This window comes from Triturus cristatus, chromosome 5_2 (assembly GCF_964204655.1).
Source record: "Triturus cristatus chromosome 5_2, aTriCri1.1, whole genome shotgun sequence".
Classification (NCBI taxonomy): domain Eukaryota; kingdom Metazoa; phylum Chordata; class Amphibia; order Caudata; family Salamandridae; genus Triturus; species Triturus cristatus.
In genome coordinates, this window is record NC_140588.1 from 290,399,702 (window position 1) to 290,423,164 (window position 23,463).

General features: G+C 42.9%; 1 long non-coding RNA gene across 1 annotated transcript in view; it reads right to left on the minus strand.

Annotated features, from left to right (window-relative positions):
- The window catches only part of LOC146822889 (uncharacterized), a 382,498-nt gene extending 360,006 nt beyond the window's left edge, over positions 1-22,492 (minus strand). The window contains exons 1-2 of the long non-coding RNA XR_014962092.1: positions 22,335-22,492; positions 19,023-19,328 (exon numbers count right to left, since the gene is read on the minus strand). This is a non-coding gene — a long non-coding RNA (uncharacterized LOC146822889). The remainder of the gene's footprint in view (positions 1-19,022; positions 19,329-22,334) is intronic.
- Between the last annotated feature and the right edge of the window lie 971 nt (positions 22,493-23,463).

A 23,463-nucleotide genomic window follows, 5' to 3' on the forward strand; every position in this document is an offset into this window, starting at 1 on the left:
TAGCACCGGCGATTTTATCTTATTATAAACCTTGCTGATGGTGCACAAAAGTTGCCAGAGAAGGCAGGTCCCGGGCTGTGAAGATATGAACTGCCAATAGGATCCTGTTGCTTGAACAGCAGAGCATCATGCAAACATGCACTGACTCAGGAATGAAGCTTCGAGTCCCTTCATCGCGTGTTTGCAAAAACAAACACATCTCGACTACACTAATCCCAGGGAGACAGCAGATACTTAACACCAAAAGTATCCCAGGAGTACTAAAATAAGAAGTCACAACACATTCTTTGTGACTTAAGGCCCAAGGTCCCAGCTGAGACACCGTTTGGAGCTCTTGCTGCATGCCACGTTGGCTTTTCTTGGAAATGTGAGTAACAAACATGAATATAGAAGCATGACCGCGGTTGGCAGCAGTAAATGCTGTCCCCAGTTGGCACCCGGGCACTCCACTGCACTGCTTGGAAACTGCCGCACCCAGCCTTGCACAAATACTGAGTAAAGTTCAATAAGGGTTCAGACTGGGCTGCATGCTGTTAAATGTGGCAGCAACAGTCCCAAGAACAATTTTGTAATGCAAAAATGAGACTGATGGAGCATGTGGTGAAATTGACAAGCTCCCAGTAAAAAATCAACCTCTGAACTTTTGGGAATATACAGTGCTATTCGCCTCACAAAAGCAGCATTCAAATACCACCATTACATGGAAATATGCACCCTAACATACATGAGGCGGCTGCAAGCCCAAGGCCAGTGATATACATAAAAGGCTTAGCACAAATCCAACCCCACAAACAATCAGTGCTCTATTTCGTACGGTTTTATAATGGGCCACAGATGCCCTATGGAACAAAGCTTTCCGTTTTTATAGAGACTTATGCTAATTCTGTTTCAAGGCACTTTCAACTTTTGTTGAAAAAAGAAGAGGCCCAAAAAGTAATGCAATTCGTCCATGATCATACAACTCAGTTCTCTTGGATCCAAAGCAAGTAACTCAACCACTAGACCGTACCTTGCCAATGCACTGAAATTACATCTAAGAAAATTAACTGTACTGTTTTTTTTACAACAGTCCCCCTTTTGTTAAAATACTTTGTCCCCCATTCACCACGACGTTAGGTTTTTGTAAAAAAAAATAAAAATAAAAAAAAAGGTGAAAAAAAGGCTATGGGCTTGAAGTTCAAAGCTTTCATATCTTGGGGAGTGATTCTGATGCGTTCATGTCTGAGACTGCCGAAAACACCAGCAAACACAAACGTTTCAACAGGGAAGGAAGCAGCATCCAAGGACTGGTCCTAAAATGAGCAGGAGAAGCAGGTTTCTGCTTAGGCAAGACAAATCTTCCCTTGAATCATCTGATATTGCACATAGCCTCTGTGATGGGCTGTTGGTAAATCATGTGATGTGCCTATGGGTTCAGAAACTGCAGCAGGCACAGTCACACGCTCATGTGGAGGGCAATCACGATGCAGGCCTTCTCTCCCAGACTATCCGGGCCTCTCTAATCAGACTATTATAGAGCCATCTAAACTCTAGCCAATTCTGCTGCCCTTGCAATACCAACAGTTAGATGTTTAGTAATGTGGTGTGGGTAGGAGAAATGAGCGAAAGGCTGTAGCCTAAGCGATCAGGAGACCCTTCCCATAAAAATGATGCACTACAGACTTCAAAGACAGCTATTTAGGCAGTGTAACTATACATCTGATCCTATTCTTCTATCCGGTAGGTGATAGTTGGCTAAGTACGGACAGGACTGTGGAAATTAAGTCTGGAATACATAGGATAAATGTGAAGCATAGATTTTGGTCCGTGGCAGTGAATAACTATCCATATCAAACAACTAAACATGCCGGGCTGATATATACAAACTCGAACTTGTTCAAATGACACATACAACATGGTCTTTTCCAGGTTAAATAATATATATGTATATATATTGCATAACGCAATGGAACTCGTTGTATCAACTACATAAGAATAGAAGGCTGATTCACCAGATGACTGAATCTGTACATGAAACAGAAGACTTCATGAAGATCTTGGTATGGAGCATTGAAACGACAGCTATCGGAGCGGGACTTCCGGAACGACTTATGATGAAAGAAGAAATGGCAATAATTGTTGATTTTTTACAAGCGAGGGTAAGTTGGTTAAAATGTTATTCCGTCAATCGAGGCTGGATGAATGTTCATATGCCATTTCTATAGAACATTTAGCACGCTGTCTGCTCTTCCTTTTAAACAAAAAACAATGTACTGGCGGCCAGATCTTCTCTAACTAAACCGCACACCGACCTTGCAGTCAATGAGAGTCCCAAAGCACTAAACAGAGTCCAAACCCCACAAAATGCTACAAGAGGATACAAATGGTAGAAGATGTGGGTTCTACAAATAAATGATGGTAAGATAACACTTGCTTTCCCTCCACGTGCCCTGAATCAATGTACCCTCATTGAGGTTTTTTTTTTAGGCTGTGTGTAGGGTAAACACCTTTTGAAAAGTTCACTTCATATGTTCTCTGCCGACACCGTTCACCAAAAGAGAACTTTAACCATAATCTATGACGTTTCAGAGCAGTGGTGAAGTTGAATAGACTGCTCATTGATGAGTAACATAACAGTAGGGGGTGTGGCACGTCAATCTCGTTCTACAATGCACTGGAGAGACCTCCCATCTAGTAGAGGGGTGACACTCATGAAATCCAATGCTTAATTAAGCTTTACTCCCAAATGAAGAGAGTTCTGAGTTGGACGAGTATCCAAAGGGAGACACTAGTGAAGTAACATTACAGAAGAGGTTTCCGCATGCACAAACTAAAATCAGTAACTAGAATCTGAAACTAAAACTAAAAGTTACAATTACTTTTTTCCTTCAATTGATCAGGATGCCATAGGAGAAAAAGAAATAGTAAAAACAAGAAAGGGTGATATCCTTTGAACCCCAAAGACACAACTCAGGAAATGAAACTGAATCGGGAGACAAAAAGGTCCGTATTAAGAACAAACAAGGGAGAACTAAGGCAAGAAACATGCACATTTAATCTTTCAGAGTGCTGGTCCATTTTTCTGTCAGTTGGGGAGGTACAATGTAAATCTGGAGAACTTGAAAATAAGGTGTAGCCCAGATACACACCTAGCAGGAACGATAAATAAGTTAGGGAGCATAATGAAATTAGGCATAGGTACTCAAAGTGAGTAACAACTAATTATGAATAGCTGTCAAAGACATGAAGGTAGAGGTATCAGTTCTGCAGGGGGCCGTATGCGTGGATTTTTACATCCCACCTTGTAAAGGCATTGACCTAAGCAAGCATACTTAAAACACGTACTGGCAAAGCCAATAAGTCTCATCAACGAGACAAAAGCTATTGGCTTTGCCAATGTTTATTTAGCCATGTTGTACAGCAGCTCTGCTGCCATGCGGCTTGGCTTAAAAAGAAGCCTTGGCAAAGTCAATAACTATCATCTACAATAGCTATTGGCTTTGTCAACGCTTTTTCAATTGCTGGAGGGAGAAGGAAACAATATGATGCAGCCTATGTCCGCTTCATATAGCTTTTTTTATTGCCGGTGGGGGGGCAACATGGACAGTGGAAGGAGCGAGGGAGTTTGCATGGAACAACACAAATATGGTGTGGCCTCCAGCAACAACACAGACAATGGAAGGGAACAAGTAATATCACGGACAGCGGATGGGGCAAGCAACAACACACACAGGGCATTGGGCAAGCGACAACAAGGACAGCGGGGACAAGCAACAACACAGATAGTGGGTGGCAACAACACGGACAGTGGGAGGAGGGCGTGAGGTAGCAAGGAACAGCACAGACAGCGGGTGCGGGCAAGCAACAACACCGACAGTAGGAAGTGTCAAGCAACAACACCGACAGGAGAAGGGGGAAAGCAACAAAGTTGAATGGACAGTGGGGGGAGAAAGAGGCACTCGAGGCAGTCAGCTCCCAAACACATGCACTCTCACAGAGTGCTTCAACAAAAAGCAACAGGCATTGGTAAAGCCAAAAGGTCTCTCCTGTACAAGATGTATTGGCTTGATCAATATGTTTTTAGCCGTGCTGTACAGCAGCACGGTTGCTGTTTAGCAGGTCTGGAAGTAAAAAAAAAACTATGATTAAGGCTCCCACTTTTACATTTTAACTGATTTTTACTGATAAATATATACAGAAACCCATCTATTTCCCTATCTGTATTTTTTATTTTTTGTATATGGACATATATGGAAAATAATTTTTGGGGGGACGATTTTCACTGCTGTCAATCATGAGTGCTACTAGCTGTGTAGATTTACAGGTAGAGGAATTAAAAAGAATAAGAATAGGAATAAGATTTCCTAATGAAGCTTAAATAATTGCAGCAGGACAACTGTTTAAGCTGTTCTACAATAGAAATGTTTTTCAAATGACTGCATTGTATTGTAAATAGCTAAAACCCATTGGAAATTAAAACATGAGTAAAACGTTTGTCCATTGAATACATTTGGAAATATACCCATCGCAGGTTCATTTTTTACACTAAGCAACAATGGATATGGACAAATGCAGATAAAATGAGCATAAATAAATATGGATAAATACAGACACAAATGTCAAAACAATAAATACGATGAAACCAGGAGCCCTAACTATGATACAGTCAATGCTGGCCCCATCATAGCGCTTTTTAGGCCGAGCATTCAAAACCTCTTGTATATACTTTAGTTTATACTTATATGTATATGTACTTTGTGGGCCCTGGAGATCAGCCCTAGGACTTGTTTGCTTCCGCTTAGGGACTTTTTTTTCTGTTCAACTGCCTCTATTTAACTGTCTTGATCGAAAATGACCAGTAGAGGTCAGTAAAATACCAGAATTGCTTTCTGCTTGTTCAACTGCCTCTATTTAACCGTCTTAATAGAAAACGATCAGTAGAGGTCAGTAAAATACCAGAATTGCTTCCTGCTGAGGGTCTTTCGTTTTTTAAATGTTTCTGGCAACTGCCTCTATTTAATTTTTTTTTGTAGAAAACGACCAGTAAAGGTCAGAAAAATACCAGAATCACTTTAACATCCTCTAGATTCCAGGCCAATAGAAATTGTCCTCCACAAGCACCCGTAAAAAATAATATTTTTTTCAAATCTTGTATTTTCAGTGATATGACCACTGAAGGCCCTAATTTATATTAAAAACAGAGCTTTGGTGTATACCATTTCCCGCTGAAAGGCAATATTTCTCTCCATGTGTTCCCATTCCTGGAATGTCACGCACTTTGGTGCTCACTTTCCCTTCATGTTAAAGAACAATAGATGTTTCAGCCCCCAGACTAATGTGCTGCATAGCTAAATACATATAAGGTCCCAAAGGTGAGACTGATTGCATTGCAAATGCTTGTTTTTGTTCCTTTCAACATACTGTAGAGCAGTAGCACTGCCGCAGAACATGGCTAAAAAACATTGAAAAAGCCAAATAGCTCTTGAATATGTGGGAGCTATTTGGATTTGCTAATGCTTTGTCTGAGGTGGCACAAGAGGGACAAGCAATGCAGGATGGAGAAAAAGTGTTAGAGGGGGCAAGCAATAATGGGGGACACAGTGGGAGGGGAAAGTAACAATGTGGTAGGGCACTGCAGCTTAAATAAAATAAAAAACAAATATTTAGAGTTAGAAAAAAGCTCTAAGAGGGAGCTAGCACTAGCTGCACATTAGAGCTTTTTTGTTATGACAGGTGGGGATGGCCTACTACGGACAGCGGGAGGGGGCAAGCAACATGAGAGACAGTGGCAGGAGGGGGCTAGGACCATGGAAGAAGAAACTCAATGTGTAGAGGGGTGGAAGGGACAGGAGAAGCAACACAACGCTGGGACAGTGGAAGGGAAAAGGCAATAGCAACAACGTGGGGGGTTGGGCAAGCAACAACGGGACAGGTAACATGACGGGGCAAGCCACTAAAAGAACAAAAAGTACCTCCAAAAGTGCGAGCAATAGAAAGACACAGTAGAACAAGGAAGCATTACTCTAGGGGAGGGACAAACACATGAAGATGAAGTGAAGCCGGCACTAGCTGACCAAAGATAAGCAAGGAAATGAGAGTGACGATAAAGCCAATCAATGGTATGCAATGGGCAGGCTCTCTACTCCCTGTAAGCTAACAAAATGTTTTGTATGCGACAGTGCATTCGCTCTCTCAGGCGAGACCTAAAATATAACTCCCAAAAAAATGCAAGAACGGGAGCAGCACAAGTACTTTTGAGTTGCTCCAGAGGAGGGTTAAACACAAGAAGAGTAGGCTGTAACAAATGAGAAGCAAGTAAATGAGAGTGATGATAAAAGCCAACCAATAGTAAGCAATGGACAGGCTCTAAATCCACTGAAAGCAAACAAAATGTCTCACAGGTGACAGTGCATACTATTTGTCATGTGAGGCCTAAAATGCATAGAGGTGTGATTTTCTGTGGAAAGCATACATGGTGAAGGCATACTTTCTATGTACTTTTCAAGAACGTCAATTAGTGAACATAAAGTACTCAAAAACAAAAACTTCAGCAGTGGCGTTTGCCAATGTACAACAATGTTTAGAACAACCATAAACATAAATGCACTAATTTTTATGAGCACTGTTTGGCATTGTGAGTTCAGCACAACCAAACTGACAGATTACAAACTATCTATTTGAATATATTAAACAAGTTTACTATTTAAACATGAGTTTAGCGTAGGCACACTTACAGATGAAAAGAGGTGCTACAGGTGAGGACTTCCTGTTTAGGTATTGCGTGGCCACGACCTTTAGATTATACATATATTTATTACGTTGACTCTGATCGGAGCACACACACAAAACGTGGGTGTGTGTTTGTGTGTCTATATGTATATATGTGTGTCTGCGTATATGTATATATATATATATATACACACACACGCGCGTGGATGTGTGTGTGTATATATATATATATATACACACATTTATGCAGACACACATATATACATATAGACACACAAACACACACCCACGTTTTCACCAGCCTCTTCATCCATTGATCTTTTGTGTCACTTTTTTTCTTCTGCAGCCTGCAGCTACAACATGGGGCAATGAGACAGGCCACTCCAGCCATTGACTGGCTTCACTGTGAGTGATGACATTACGATGTTTCACAAGGTTTACATCCGCACACAAAGTAGTTCTCTTCAGTGCCAGGGACTACCCTGGCAATGTATACTCTTTGATACCAAAAATACTTTAGCTTTTAACAATCGTTTTTATATTGCAGCTCCTCTCCTCAGCAAAAACAATGAGAAACATTGACAAAGCCAAGAGGTTGGCAGCTAACCCCACACCTATTAGTGTTACTAATGCGTTTGAGGTCTTTAGTATTTAGCGAAGGACATTTCATCTTAATAAAATTCTATGGATAGAACATTTACTTATAGGGATTTTTAGTCAGCCCTCTTTATTCCATTGGTCTGTTACTGTGTCATTCACATTTTTTATCCGCACGGCATGGGGCTATGCGTCAACCTACATCACCCACTGACTTACTTCACTATGAGTGAAGGCACTCTGTCCTTTCACAATGAGCACATCTGCACCTTTAGTGCCACGCGCTTCTATAACAATGTGTGCTTTCTTTGATCAAAAAAAGATTTCTGTTTTTTAACCAGGGTTCGACAGCTTTCACAAGAATAAACTTTTGCAAAAACCATGGCAAAGCAAAATAAGCATGGCCAACACAAACGGTTGAAAGCAAATATCAGACCGAGTGGCTTTGCCAAAGCTTGTTCTGTTATTGTAATGTAGCCTTTTAGGACATCTTGTCAGAAGGACGTTATCTCGATTGTCCTTATTAGTTTGATCTTATCTTAGGCTTTCTTTATGAAAACGCCAACGCTTGTTCTATCCAGACCTAAAACGTAATAGGGTGCTCGCATTTTCGTCTTGAAAAATGATTAAAGAGGGATTGCAACCTTAAGATCTGTTCATATACATGGTTCTTTCTATTGTAAAAGCCTACGCCCTACTGCCCGAACACCAAAAGTGTATAGACTCATCCTTTGCATAGGGTGTCAAAAATAGCCAAGGTTTGGTTGGCTGACTAGAAGGTCAATCGAGAGAAACAGCGCTGAATTCACAGAGGAAGATGGCCTGGCGTTTTGCAAGTGACCAGCACAGTCCGTGTAGGTGTGATGATAGAGGCAGTGACTGCAAGGATGCACCAGACTGGATGAGAGCATGACTGGATGACAGCACGAGGACAGCAATTCACTGCCTGACAGCTAAACCAAACCTATATCAAGAACATGGCCACAACACGGTTACTCATGTATCCGCATTATGGGTGGACCAAACCACAGACATTGCACACTAGAGTTCTCAAGTCGAAACACAATAAAGACAATAATCAGAAGACTCAAGAAGCATTTCACTGGCATTTTAACTAAATCATTCCAAAGAAAGGCATCATGATTGTGGCCAATCTAGTGAGAGCTTGCTTCAATATTTTATTTTACCTAAAGGTTAGTGTTTTGGCCAGGCAAAATGTGTTGCACTTTAGGCCAAAAAAGGGAAAAAGGGTAAGGCAACCCCCTACCCCTAAAGAATAACAGTGTGGACTCGGAACGCGCACAGGAAAGCTTGCAGTGCTGCTGCCGCTATAGTTGGCGGAATTTACAGACTGTTGTATTTTGTTGGCAACACACCATTCTCACTCTGTGGGTGCTGTGCGTGCCTGCATTTGGGCACCCAGCTTTCACTTAGACTTTTTCTTTACAGAAAACTACAAAACCATCCCACCGAGAGCATTCGGCAGCTTATTGCAAATCAGGAGCTATTTTCTAATGAAGGATGAAGATAAGAGTGGCGAGTCATCACCACGCAGTGCAGACTTTATCACAAGGACTAAGATTCTACAATAAGTTGTGCGCTGTGTGTTCTTGTTCACCAACAGTAGAAAGAGGAAAGTGTGTGGAGAGAGTTTGTTTCAATCTGAAGCTCATTATGCCATGTTACGATATCGTATTACCTCAAAGTAGGCTGTGGAGGACATGAACTGATACAGAAAGCAAGCACGTGCACCCACGAGGTCGAATAAGGCTCTGAACCAGAAGGGGATGTGGCATTGTGCTCTCGCGACAACCAGCACAAGCATGAGGATAGGCGGTAGCCAATCTGAGCTAGACTTTGGGCTAAATTGTAGGCACGTATGACCACGTTAGGATGAATCCTCGGCAGCACTGGCACGCAAGACACTGGACAAAGCATAGGGCCATGATGCAATTTGTGGCTAAAGCCCTTTCCAGCAGTATTCACATAATAATAAACCCAAGCTTGAGTAGGGCCAAATAATCAATTTGTTAACGATGACAACAAATAACCCTCGAGACAACTGAGCTAAACCCTCGAGACAACAGAGCTAGCTTTACGTAAATATGGTATTGCAGCTTTGAAAAAGGGAGCAGGCAGGCATTTGAACTATGTTGAAAGTTCCAACGGCTAAATTGGACCAGTGAGGTCCTCGCTCCATCCCCCATTCAACTTTACATTTCGTTCAGTTTGACAGTCACTCACTCACGCCTCAATGCTCAGTAATTCCAACTTTCATCAGCTCGACTTAACAAGAAAATAGTACTCAGGGTTTCAGTTTATTCCAAGTTACAGTTTCACCTCAGAGTAAAGCACGCTTGACCGACGGAAAACATATATGTCTGTCCCCACTGAAAATCAATCCAAGAATTCTGAAGGTTGTTCAACACACTGTATCACCAAAAATCTCTAACTGAGGCTACACCTGCTCAGACGCAGTCCTTAAACGAAGGCAGGGCAGTGTAAGAACCTTTTCAGACGAACGAACCGTGAATTCATTTGAGGAGCATCAAAATAAATAAGCCATACATAATTACTTGCGCTTGCTGTCGAACAATGTTGACCTATAACAGGAAAAAGCTGTATGTATATACATACATACATATGTATTATTTCTCAAAAGATTCTAAAAAAATTCCCTAGTACACTAGCGTGCTCAGCTGTTGGTGGGGAGCGACTCATGCTTTTACTGAAATCCATTCAGCCCCTTAGAAGCCTCAAAACCTCACTGGAGTCCATTAAGACATTGTTATCCACCCGCTTGAAACACAATATGGTGCCACCGCGGCCTTGCTGTCTTTACTGCGTAAAGCAAATCAATGGAATAGAAGCCAAACGAGTCCCACTAGACATTGAAAAAAGGGAGAACTTGCTCCACACACAAAGAAGCCGGCTTCTTTTTCTTACTGCTGTCCATGAAACAGTTAACTGGATTTTCAATGAGACAAAAATCCTTTTCTGCCTATTCCTGACAGCTTCCTTGCAGGTTGTCTTGTGTCCTGGAAACAACCGTGATAGGCTGATGGTGACATCACCAGCATGCTGAACAACAGAAGCAGAGTGCGCGCTCCTGCGGGGAAGAGGGAGGCGGCAGGGAGGGTCGTGGAGAGGTGCCTTTAGCTGTCAATGGTGCCACAAGAGGATTCTGGAAGGTGTTGAACGTGGACGAGAAGCTGAGCCTCCTCCTGCGTCTAAATCCTCAAGAGGAGCCACTGCCATAGTAGAGACATGAAAAGGTGCTACTCATTGACCAAAACTATAACCATGAAATCACAAACCGCCAGTTGTCGGCACAGAGAAACCAAAGCACCCACCACATCACTCGAAGGAAACTGCTTCAAGTGAAAAATCAAGCCTTTTCGAAGTCCTTCCTTCTACATTTGTTAATATTACTTAATGGTGTGCCCCAGCACACCAGTTAACATGAGTGCAGCCTGCACTGTCAGGAAGCTGGGATCATCTCTCACATGCAAGTGTCAAGGGACACACGCATAAAGGTGTGCCTTGGTGTAAAGAGACTAACTGGCAACTTTACCAACACCCGGTCCATCAGACCAATCATCTTTGAAAAATTGTAAACATGCTTACAAGCGGTATAAAGCTTTCTATAAGAAACTGAACAGGGGATTTTGGTATTTCCAGCAAGCTCAGAATGATTCACTGTCTCAAGCATAGTGGTGATGTCAGTTCCTGGAGTGACATGCAGCAAGGGCAGCAGTACTGAATGAGGCCTTGGCCACAGAACCTCCTGCAGAGCTCAGAGAAGGAAACGCGGTCATCTCAGGGTCACATCTCTTCCCAGATAGAGAAAAAAAGGAGACCCGTCGTAAATCCTGGGGTATAACGTTCAATAATGGATGACTTCGCCTCGTGGATCACCCCTTCCCAGTAAAGAGTGCTGTGCCAAGGAGGAAGCCTGGGTTGTGCCACCTGGCACTGGGACCCAGAAGGCGCTATTTAAAAGTATGGTTATAACATCTGACTTGCTCAACAATCTGTGACAGACCCCTGCATCTCATTGAGTCACTATTCCCAGCAAGCACTGGCAAAGCCAATCGGTATGGTATTGGATACCAGCTTTTTAGCTTTCTGAATTATAATTTTGCTTTGTAACTGGGTCTTGCAAAATTGTATTGCTAGAGAAGCTTCTAGGCCTCGTCAATCTAAAAAATAAACATAAAAGCAAAAATATTTTTGGGACTCAAAAAGCACCCACTACCATCGTCATCTGTGGCACTGAAGATAACTCTGTTGTGTTTGGACGTGCTCCTTTTAAAAGGGCAGAATGCCGCCACTCACAGTGAAGTTAGCCAACGGCTGAAGTGGGCTGACACTTCCCCCATGCTGTGTGGTGTGAAGGACAGATGAAAAATTTAAATGACAAAATAACAGACCGATGGTTGAAGAGGGCTAGCTGAAAGCCCCTATACGTGTTTTATATATATAATTGAGTAACATGAAAATGACTTGGCTAATGCCAGACCTAAACATATGTGGTGTTCTTAATCCAATTTTATATAACTCAGTAGATTTTCACTTACAAAATCTCATTAGTATGAGGGATGGGAGAAAGACAGACTTCTCAATTTATAAAGTGTATCCATGTTGTTAGTAATGTAAAAAGTGTGATCGTCATTGAGCATGGGCACAACTGCACAAACTGCCACGGCCTCTGTTGCAGGCCGCCTGTGGGCAACACCCCCTGTCTGTACTGAGCCTCGCTTCTTCAAGCCCCAGCATAACAAAGAATAATAAAGTGCAATCAGATTGTGCGCTCTTTTCATAGAAAGTGTGTGTGCAGGGTACAAAGTCAGGTACAACAAAGCAAATGTAACATCAGCAATTTCCTTTAAACTTAATATGAACACAGGATGACAGAAATCTCACCTTTCACTCACAATCTGGGGATTTGTCTGTAGACAATAAATACCCTTGTGCAGCCCTCCATGGAAATGAGGCAACCCTCAGCTAAGCCATTAGCATCTCTTTTCTGCAATGACCAAAGTTATTTGTGGCAATGTGGGCTTTCTCGTCTTCTCGTAAATTAATAATCCATCATTTTTAAATGTAAAAAACATTAGAAAATTGAGCCTCAGACTATGGTTCTGTGCTCGGGAATCACTTATTACATTCTCGTTCCAATCACAAATAATAGTAAGATCTCATTTTTCAGCAGACGCTTGATCACGACACCCATCCTGTGTCCTCATAATACTGGATTTAGCAATTCTTACTATCACCCTAAATCATATGCCGCTGGCGGGTGATGGCTGGGACAGTACATGCTGGCATTGCACCTAGAACTTTCACACACATTTCTGGAACAGACACATTAATCCACAGAACTCTCTTTTAACAAGCTTGTGAACTTGAGGGAAGAGGACAGGACTGCCTGGCAAACTGCCGACTTACATTTTAACCCCAAATATTACCCCGAAGGGCTAAATTAGGAAGAACAGAGAGGCATTCTGTAGTAAACATAAGTATATATTTGGAAATAACCCCTCTTTCCCACGATCTCCTTGTAAACAGCTCTATTCACAGTACCCGTTAGAGGAACTGAGGCCTTTTCTCTGGTCATATCTTTATTTCGTAGTCTTGTTCCTTCTCATTATAGGAGCTGGCATTCTTTCTATATCAGTTTTTGGTGCCACCACCTATTTATCAACAGCAATGGCAGACATTATTTGTGCTATTCTGAATTTTTACTCAATTGAGTTGGAAGTACACCGCCTCAACGCACGCAGTAAGAGTGACTGAGCCAAACGCGTCAGGATTTTAAGGCGTTAGACTGCATTTTTCACACAGATGTGGCAGGCTGAGATCGCAGTCTGCTCTCCCGCTTGCTGTATTAATTGGTGTTGCAGACTACTGAGCTGGAATAAATTTGCTTTCTCAGAATTCGTGCCAAGCCTGCTTTTGCCATTGTGATTGGGTGCGAAAAGGAGATGTAGGGTATTGCAACCAATGAGGCAGTACCTGTGGGCCAGGGAGGGTGCTCGGTGTGCACAGCAGAGTGTTCTGGACCCTTCCCTTGTACACCGAAGGATACACTTGGCAACACAAGACTTGCATGGCCAGTGAGCTGCACGCCTACTCACTGACCCAGCATTTCCTACAAGTGTTTTGAAATTTGTGAGCACCAATGCTATAAAATCCAAGGAAACTGTCCAAGGCTAGTTCTTATCGTGCTTCCCCTATTTATTTCTAACAATAATCTATTATCTCTCCACCCTCCCAACAAATATTGTAGGAAAACTATAATAACAGTAAAATGATGAACGCTACAGCACGCAAAGGGAAACAGGCATGTAAAAATTGTACCAACAAGGCTGCGGTTATCCAATTTTTCCTGCCACAAACTTGTGTCATTAAAGCCTTTGGGACACATTTCGTTATCCCGACTGAACGGTGTCCATTTTATCCACCTCAGAAGGATGAAAGTTCAGTTAGCTCCCTTGGGGTTAAACTTGTGACTGGACACTAAAGCAGTCTTCCAGCAGCAAACAATCAACCTACTGAGCTAGCATAGATAAGCGAAGAAGCAAAGCTTTAGTAAAGAAGTCAACATGCAGAACAACGAATGAACACGTCTAAAAGCGCACATCGCAATAAAGAGACTATTTATCGGCCGGAAAAAAAGTCACCAGCATAAGTCCAAAAAACCTCAAAAGATGCATGCCAAAGCAACACTGGGCCAAGAGCAGCACAAACATGAAGAGAAAGAAACCATTCAAAGAGGAGAGGACGGTAAAGATAGACCTGTTTCAAAGACAAAAAAAAAGATTCATCACAAGATTTTGTCTGGGGGGGGGGCACAAGTTCACCTCCAGAATCGCTTACAGCTACATTGTGATTTACTGCCTTCGATGATTGTTATGTCCATATGTTACGAGAAAAACGTAATAAACAGATCAAACAAAAAAAGATATTGCCTAGGGGTGTAAAGCACCCCAGGAAAGGAGTTTCTGGAGGGAGGGGCTCGCTGAGGGCCACTGGCACAAAGGACAGTAAGGCAAACATATATGTCTACTAATAAAACAAATAGAGGAACCAGGGCCTTGTAGGACAAGAAACGACATTCCAGGCAACCAATATACTGTGCTGCCAATATGCGGTACTGCCTTCATAAAAGTCCTCCATTACATACTGTGTGAAGCTCAATGAGCTCTGAATCTTCGACACGTGAGGGACCTGCCTATGGCTGTGATGGCCTCTCTCTCCCTTCATCCCCATCCCTATCCAACTCGGGGGGTAGCACTGCAGCAGAGGGACTCGCTTACTTTCCATTACATATTGCCTAGTGCGTCTCTTGGCCACAAAAACTATTTCATGACGGAAGCCTAGATCCAAACAAATGATACCCCATGTACTTGTCAATCTCTTCTTGCCTTAAGAGTAAAGGAGACAGATAAAGCCAAAGGATGGGAAGTGGAGATAGTGTTGCAGAAAGTACTGAACTTATTTTCAGTATTTTTTGTAGGACGCACACAGCAACCTCATTCAAATATTGGCACCTCCAGTTTTGTCCAATAAATAAGTGGAACGGGGGTGAAGAAGTGATTTACCTAGGCCTACACAGTTTGAGCATGATGTAATGCGTTTGTTAGTAGGCAATAGTTACATTTGTGGTTCCTCTGAGGTACCATAATTTAGTTCTTTTTTTTTGCCTTTTGACAAACGTCGCAACAGCAAAGGGCCTGAAACCAACAAAAATCTACCTCATCTTAAGGGAAGGTGAGTTGCCAGTTCGGAGCGGGGGAGTGAGGATTACTTGGAAGATCTCCACACAGCACCTACTTGTGCATACAGTACACCCACAATCGGAGGTGTCATCCTTGTCCACCTACCTCCTCCGTTCTAAACTCCGTAAGGAGAGGAATTAAAAATTAATATAAACCAATTCAATAGTCCAAAAAATGAACAGTCTATTGGCTCTAAAGAGTTCATACTATTATTAGTCAGCTCAACGGTACTCATTTTATCAGCGTCATAAGGACAAAAGGTCAGTTGTTGAGTTCTTAGATACTGTGACTTGTACACAGATTTCTGCAGTGTGCGCTCAGTCCCTGAGTTTGCTTACAGAAAGGAGCACACAAATATGTGCCTAAAAATAAAGTTAGCAGTAGGATGCTGCTAAAAGAATAGCCACCCAGCCAAACAAGCAAATGGAGTGAAGCAAGAGAAAACCAGTTACGTGCAATCACTACAAAGTGCTCCACTAACTCTTTCGAGAGATCCATTAGCACAGCGTGGACCACTGGTCTCTTCAGGAACTCGCTCAAGAATAGCCACAGTTTTCCCTTTCTAACAGAAAACGAAAAAAAAAATCCTCACAGATGGAAATGTGATCCTCGCTCGAAACCCAAATGGCCTTATTGCTGTAGCTGAAACTATGTCAAAGCCAAAGCTGCAACCATTAAGAACCCTCTTGTCACTTTCGAAGGAAACATCTATTCAGAGCAGTTGCACTGGATGCTTTTGTACAGTGCCTTAACCCTTTTCAGGAAAATGCTATTCATCTGGTGTACTTGCCTCAAAATGCTGGTCTTTGTGATAAACAAAAGTAGGGAAATCGCCTGAGAACAGGAAAAAGTTGCTCCCAATGCAATCTCGGTGTGGTAGAGTAACTGCGACGGTAAATGCTGAACAAGGAGACACAAGTTCCAATCTTGGCTTCCCTCCTCTTCACCAAATGGTGTGACACTCGGGAGATACTGACATCTAGTCTCCATTATCTGCCATAAAACTGAGAGAGAGCTTCTGAACAGTCTATACATTAGATGGCAGAGGGTTACTGAAGAAGGGAGAATGTGCAGAAACGTAAACTAATCACTGACACCTGCCCTAGTCTGAACAATTGCTTTGAAAGCACTGAGGCACTGATGCTTTTGTTTGTGAAAGAAGTATGCTCCAGCTTTAGTAGCATGATCTGTATTCAAGTACTGGCTTTTGCAGGCAGAGCTGAACACCCAGCCACCGAGAGGGGTCAAAGTGAAGACACAAGGGAGAGTGGGAGGGCCGAGCTTGGAATGGAAATGTTGTGATTCTGCTGCACTCTTTTAGGGCAATTTAATTAAAGTAATAGGTTTTAATGTATTTTTTAGCCAATAAAAAATTACCTACACAAACATATATATACATATATATATATATATATATGTGTGTGTGTTTGTGTGTAATTATATGTGTGAATATATATATATATATATATATATATATATATATATATATATTTTTCCCATTAAAGATAAGCCGGAAGATTAAATGTCAAATGACAGATATTGATATTATATTGTCTGAGTGTTTACTTTTACCTTTTGGAAATCGTTACAACCCTTCTAATTCACTTTACACTATTTCTGCGCACTCTCTGCTATGAAATGATTTTTTTTATCTTGAATATATTATGTCTGAAGAGTAACCAAATAACGTGGCACTATAGTGCCATCTCTGGGTTCCTCTGACATTTACAAACCTTTCGACCCTTGATCACTTGTTATGGGGTATCAGCAGGATGCATCGATGATATTAAAGGGAGGGTCCCCAGTACCGCTACCGTGTGCTCTTTGCGTATCCTCTTTATAGACCGTAAGGAAAGTTAAACAAAAGCCTTCCCGCTGTCCACTTCTCTTAACGAACCCTGACAAGCTAATCTAGTGTTCACCACCTCTTTCGCACTGGAGGGGCCGGCACCCCAATGGACGGCCACAATTCACCCAATGAAGAAAACCCAGTGCTTGCGTGGGCAGAACCATGCTCACATTATCTATCATCTAAAGCTGGAACAGAAGCTGATACTGAAAACCTGGAAAACAGGGCGCCTGAGATTTCACTGATGACTTCTTCCAAAATATCTATCGCAGATACACTAGCGCTAACCAAAACTCCAAGCAGAGTTATATTTGGAAGCAATGGAGCCTACCTAGTGCTTTAAATGGGCCGGTACTGTAAGGTACGGAATACCAGCACTTTTTTTATTTTGAGCGGCAGCGTACCTGCACTTTTAAAGGGAAACATAATACTTTTAATTGGAGAGTACCGGCACTTCCCAGAAACGAGCAGGTACTCTGCTACAGCGTGCCTCCACTTCTATTGTTCCACTGCATGCACTGAGCCTACCAAAGTACAGCAACGATCAGAAATACAAGCGATGTGGGTCTGTTGCCTTCGCTCAATCATGCTAACGACGTGCAATGCTAATGCAATCAATAGTTCCTGTTTTCTTTTTAATCGGTCAACAAAACGTATTTTGGCTTCCTTGACTGTAGTAGTTAATAACCGCGTCCACAAAACAAAAGGGGCTGATTCGCCAAGGAATCTATGAGTACGTGAAGTAGCACTCCTGTAAAACAGCTTGGCCACTCTTAAACGTCTTTCTGAATTGGCCACAGAGCATCTAAAATAGGAATTGGAAAGGAATATTCAGGGAATAATCATAGACAATTAGTATAAATAGAAAGGACTGTGCTCTCTTTGCTCTTTTACTAAAAATAAGTTGAAAATTTCTCGGTAGATTCACAAAGGTGTTTTGAGTGCGTGAAGTAGCACTCCCGCAGTATTACCTCACATGCTCACAAAAGCAATTGGCTACAAAATCTCTAGTCCTTTACACCTGTCCCACCACCACACACAGCAAATATCAGGGACTACAACAAGGATTCGCAGAGTAGAGCTGAAAGTACCCACTGGCTGCTAACACTACTTAATGAGTGGCTTCTACATCGGTGACAGAATAAGTTGGTACACGTAGCTGTGTCGTAACTTCAACATCCACAAGAAGCTTCAAGCAAGCAAATGTTTTCTAATTATTCATCATACAATTCAATCCCAGAGATCTTAGAGTAGCATGGTACAATGAGTCAACACAATACTACTTACAACCTAAAATACCCAAAGTGAACGATGGGGTGACCTCCACGTACTGTGTATTTTTTTTTGATCTGGTGGTGCGGTACTTTAAAACATTAAGGGAAGCTGTGTGACTGACACACACACACACTCTGTGGTCAAGTGTGCCAGAGTTGGTAGCACATCTTCTTCCATTACACTACAAAGCTCTGTAAACCGCAGGCAACTCAGCAGCATTTAGTAATCCCATCTGCTCTACATTTTGCATCCTGATGAGCTGCCAAACATAGTTTTTATACTGTGTAGGTGCCGGAGAAGAGAATGTATCAGAAATATCAGGCAATGCAGGTGTAAAGATAGAAACCAGAGCAAGAGCACGGTGCTGAGCGTGGGGGAGTTGCTAGCTGTGGCAGAGTACGTGAAAAGGGACTTTCAGGGGACGAAGCAGGCAAGCTCTAATATTCCGCTTAAGTTGCGTTTCTTCTGCCAACACACTCAATCTTGTTTTCCTACAACACTTCCTACCACAATCTTGTAGTTTTTTTGTACAATAACAGATTTTCGTATTATTCAACTGAACAGCGGCTCCTGTATCACCTTTCTCAGAACGATGAACGATTGAGTCAACTCACACATATATGCACTTGTAATCACTAGGGTTATACACATATCTCTGCAACTGATACATTAACCCTCTTTGCTATCTTAATAGAACAAGTGCTAAACATGACCACAAGAAATATAAACAAGGCAATTAGCCGACTGTTAGGCAAACAAAGGGTAGGTTTGAGCATGAAGTTATTGCTTGGTCAGTGAAGAACATTTACCTTCTTCTGATTGCAGAGATCCGCCAGCCGCATATGATGCATGTGCTACTCCACAACAGCTCAAAATGTTCCAGTAGGTTCAATCAATCAATCAGGATTTATAAAGCGCAGCTAATCACCCGATAGGGTATCCAGGTTTGGAAAAAAAAATGTAAATCCATAGAAACAATGCACAGGACTCTTAGTCTCTTCGTAAACCTTGTTGACGACAATTCCAGTTCTTCTGCTGAGCTTTCCAAAACAAACTCCAAGCAAATGTTCCATCGTGCCACAATAATCCAGTGTTCCCAAGCAATCAGTAAAGACCTAAAACAAAAAAAGGACAAGGGTTAACATGACTTCATACTGTTTTTACAGTTTGTGGGCATGTGAGAAATTCAAGTTCTTTATCTTGATTCGTGCTTGCCGTAGCGATAATTTTGTGAATACAAAGGGCCAAAAATGTAACCTCTGTACAGCTGAAAAGTACCAACTTATCAAGAGTTGTGCTGGAAAGAAAATGAAAAACAGTCTTAAAATAAAAGGCAATTCACTGCCTACTGGTGCACACGGGTTGCATTGTTATGCCTCATTGGGACACATGTACCTTCAGGGGTCATGTTTTTTAAAACTTTCATAACAACTCTAGCCAATACCTTTCTGTACCATTTAGAACTGTCTGCCCCATAGACCATAAGCAATAGAAGGCCATATTCGATCACCACTGTGGGAGGTTAAGATCTCTACTTATTACCAGTAAACAACACAGTTATTTCCCTGGGCTACAGCCTCTCATATTCTTTGCATGTAAATGCATAAATGCACACACTCAGAGCACAACTTTGAATGAGCTCAGGCAAACTTTCCTAATATCTACAATTGTTCATAGTGAATTACCTTTTCCTTTCTCGCATTCTTGAAAAGAGTGCTGCTTTGTTGAAAAAAGTGTCTAACAAACAAAATGCATGCAAACATGTGGAGATGTCACTCTGGGATTGAGATCAAATTCGAATTTATTTCCTCCAATGTACATATGATGAGCCACAATAATGCATCCACGAGTCTCAAATAGTATTACCATGAAACAAACTGGGCGAAAACGTATAGAAGTAGAGAATGAAGTCATGTGTTTGCCACAAGCTTCTGCACCACGACCATAATCACTGAAATGTTTATGAAGAAAGAATAAAAACGCAGGAAGAGTATTTGAAGGATGTGTGGCAACTTCAAAACATAAAGATCTAACTTTACGCACTGAGAAAACCAAAGAGCATGGGCTGTAACAAATTTCAAGCACTGCGCCTTCCTGCGCAGAGTTCTGCCTAAAAATATTCAGAAGAGTACAATGCACTTTTTAAAAGCGCCATGATTTTAAAGCTTGAAATTGTCAATGCATTGAGTCTGTCCTTAAAAACTGCTGTTCCACTATAAAAGCACAGTATAGTGTCATTGCCACCAAAAAGGACTCCAACTTAGCTTCACCGAAGAAATGTAAATGTACCCCAGTTAGGAAGGATTCATTACGCAGACTTCTTAGGCATGCCAATCAGGTTGTATGAGTAATCAGAAATGTGTGACGGGGACGATGATAACTCTCAATGGTCTACCACTTTACACACGTGTGAGGCCCACAAAAGACTGCATCAAGCTACATACATCCTCACTCCAGCAGCACCATGTTATTACTGGGCCAAGGAATAGTTAGGAGGGGGGAAGTGAGTGAGCTAGGCATCTGATACAAACAAAAATAGGACGTTCAAGATGGTGGGTGGAAAGTGGGAACATTCCATTAACATAAAGGGAAACTTCTGTAAACGCTGAGATTTGCAGCTGGCACAATATCATGGAAAGCAGTACAGGCAATAAAAAGATTTGTTGTAGCAAAGAAATGATTCAAATAATAAAAATATGACTAAAACCCCATTTTAAAGTCCGGACAGGGCAATTTCAACCGAACTTGTGGAATGCCCAGAGAAGGTGGTTATTTTCAGCAGGTCTGGTTGGAAGCAAGGCAATGGTCTGCCTCTACTCACCAGTTTGATGCAGAGCCCCACCCATCTGACAAAAGTATTTTTGATGGCTTGACTGAATTACTTACAGTGTAATGGTTTTGCCATTGCACACTCGAATTTTCTCCAGAGGCGGTGGATAATACACTATCAAATTGGAGGGAAAAAACATGTTACCTTGATTTTGTAGGCAGATCTCTGACGAGGCTATGCCTATGTAAACTTGCAAAGCCTCCCTACCAGAAATCCTGGAGCTGGCCAGCATCCTCTTCCTGCAAACAATGGTAGAAGCCTCAGCGTCTTGCTATAACTTGAACGTAATACATAGTCCGTCCACAAAAATAATACTGAATAATAAACAGGCTAGGGTGTCCTATCGCTCAGACCAGGGATTGAAAATGGAGTCTGTCTTTACTCACCCCTCTTGCATCCAACAATAGAAATAGGGGCGGCAAACTCTGGGGCAGCGAAGATGGACCAACATTGTATTTTGAGGTGCATTAACTCATTTTTCTAATTCATCATGAAATAGTTCGAAGACTTGGACCACTTGCGGCTGCTGCACTTCAGTGATGTCATCAGCATTTCATCCATAGAGGGAGGGTACTTTCTTTGGAGCGTTATTGCCAAGTTTTTCGATGCCTGGTGCCAAAAAGTGGGTCCTCGTTCCCTCAAAAGGCATATAGAGGGGGGTGAAAACATATTTCCCTCTACTTGCACAAAGGGTCGCAACTGGTGCAGGGAACTCATCCTTTGATAGGCTTCTACCGGAGTGAAACGAGGAAGAAGTGAATGGCGCTCGCCTGCCCCTTTGTTGACAAACACAGTCAGAACTTGTTGAAAGTTGAGATAAGAGCATTCTTATGAAAATGTGCTGGCACACTTGGCAAATCTAACTATTCGGGGATGTTCCGTACTTTCTAGTCTAATATGTCAGTATTTTTCTTAACTTTTTCTAAACTTTTTGTTTTCACTCTCTACAAGTCTCCCATTGTCTGCCATGTACTGCCCCAATTGGGTGTTCCCAAATAGGTGCAAGTATATGTAATGTCGACGCGTCAGTGCTCCTAAGTTTAAAATAAATTAATCTGCGTCTAGGGTCTCAACGCTCTTTGGCAAACAAAGTAACTCGATGTCCAACATTTTCGTTCTTAAGTCCTATTAAGAATGAGAAGGGAATAGGAGCGCTCCTCGAACTTTAATGCGAAAGGTGCGCTCGTTTCTCCCGTCAGGACTTCGGGAGAGGCTCAAACTGCCCAGCACCTGGGCAGCTCCGGGGGGCGACGGGCTTCTCAGAGAAACAAAGAGGGCGGCGCGAACTCACCTTGTGCAGCGTCCCCCGCGCGCCGGGAGACTGGACGCCCCGGGGGCGGCGGGGGTGTCCGGAGTTCGGCCTCTCGATGCGCCCCGGGAGAGGATACCGACTTCGGCGGAGTTTCTTCTCCTTTTGTCCAAGTTCCCCGAGAGCAAACAAAGAAGCCCGGCAGCAGGTCCCCCCCTCCCTAACCCTCACCTCCCCCACCCCTCCAGCCCATGCCACTCCCCTCCCGCGCTGTGCAACTCTCGGCAGCCACTCCCTCTTCCCCGGAGTCTGATACGGGCTGTGCTAAAGCCGCGGCAAACTTTTCAGAGTGAAGTGCGGCGGTGGAGGCCAGGACGGGAGATCAGAGGGGGCGAGGGGTACGAATGGGCGACTGTGCCCTGGTTGTGGGGACAGGAGCGGGCCTCGCAGCGTTGAATACATGTTGTATGTGGCCGCTCCATCCGGCCTTCATGGTCCAACTTGAACTTTCCATTGTCATGCTACTGGGGGAATATTCTTGAGGGCCACAACACGAATAGAGTCATTTGTGACTAAAAATGAACGCCGTGACCGACAAAAGAGGCAGTCGTCCGAGTTCCCGGGGGCCCTGTCCGGATCCCCTGGGCTGGGCTCCGGTCATCACTTAGCGAGGGGTCTCCTCTTTGAGGTGCTTCTATTCTTCGTGATTAAGAATAGCTGTGAACAAAGGGATGAGGGGATGCTGGGTGCGTGTGTCCGCAGGAGAGAGGAATTCGCAGGCAGCGAACAAAAGCCCTCGCGCAGCCAGGCCACGACTCGTGCGCCACAAACGCACCACGCACCCTGCAACCTGTTGCAGAAGGCAGGGGTGCACGTGAGACGCGCCGGAGCAGCAGCGCTCCCAGCACCGTGGAACTTTAAGAGACCCCTATAATCACCCACCTCCTCTGCTTTTTGAACTTTCCGGCAGTTAAAGCTTTGTTTAAACTGCGCGCTCCTCGCCCTACCGTTTGTTGGCTCCTCATGTTTACTTACATGAATAAACTTCGATAAAACCAACTCCTCGATCCTGGCGTTCCTTGTTTAACGCCATTCACTGAAGAACAGTTAAGGCTACCGGGTCTTCTACCGTCCTGCCCCGACTCTGTCCCTGTGACGCCCAGCAAAAGAG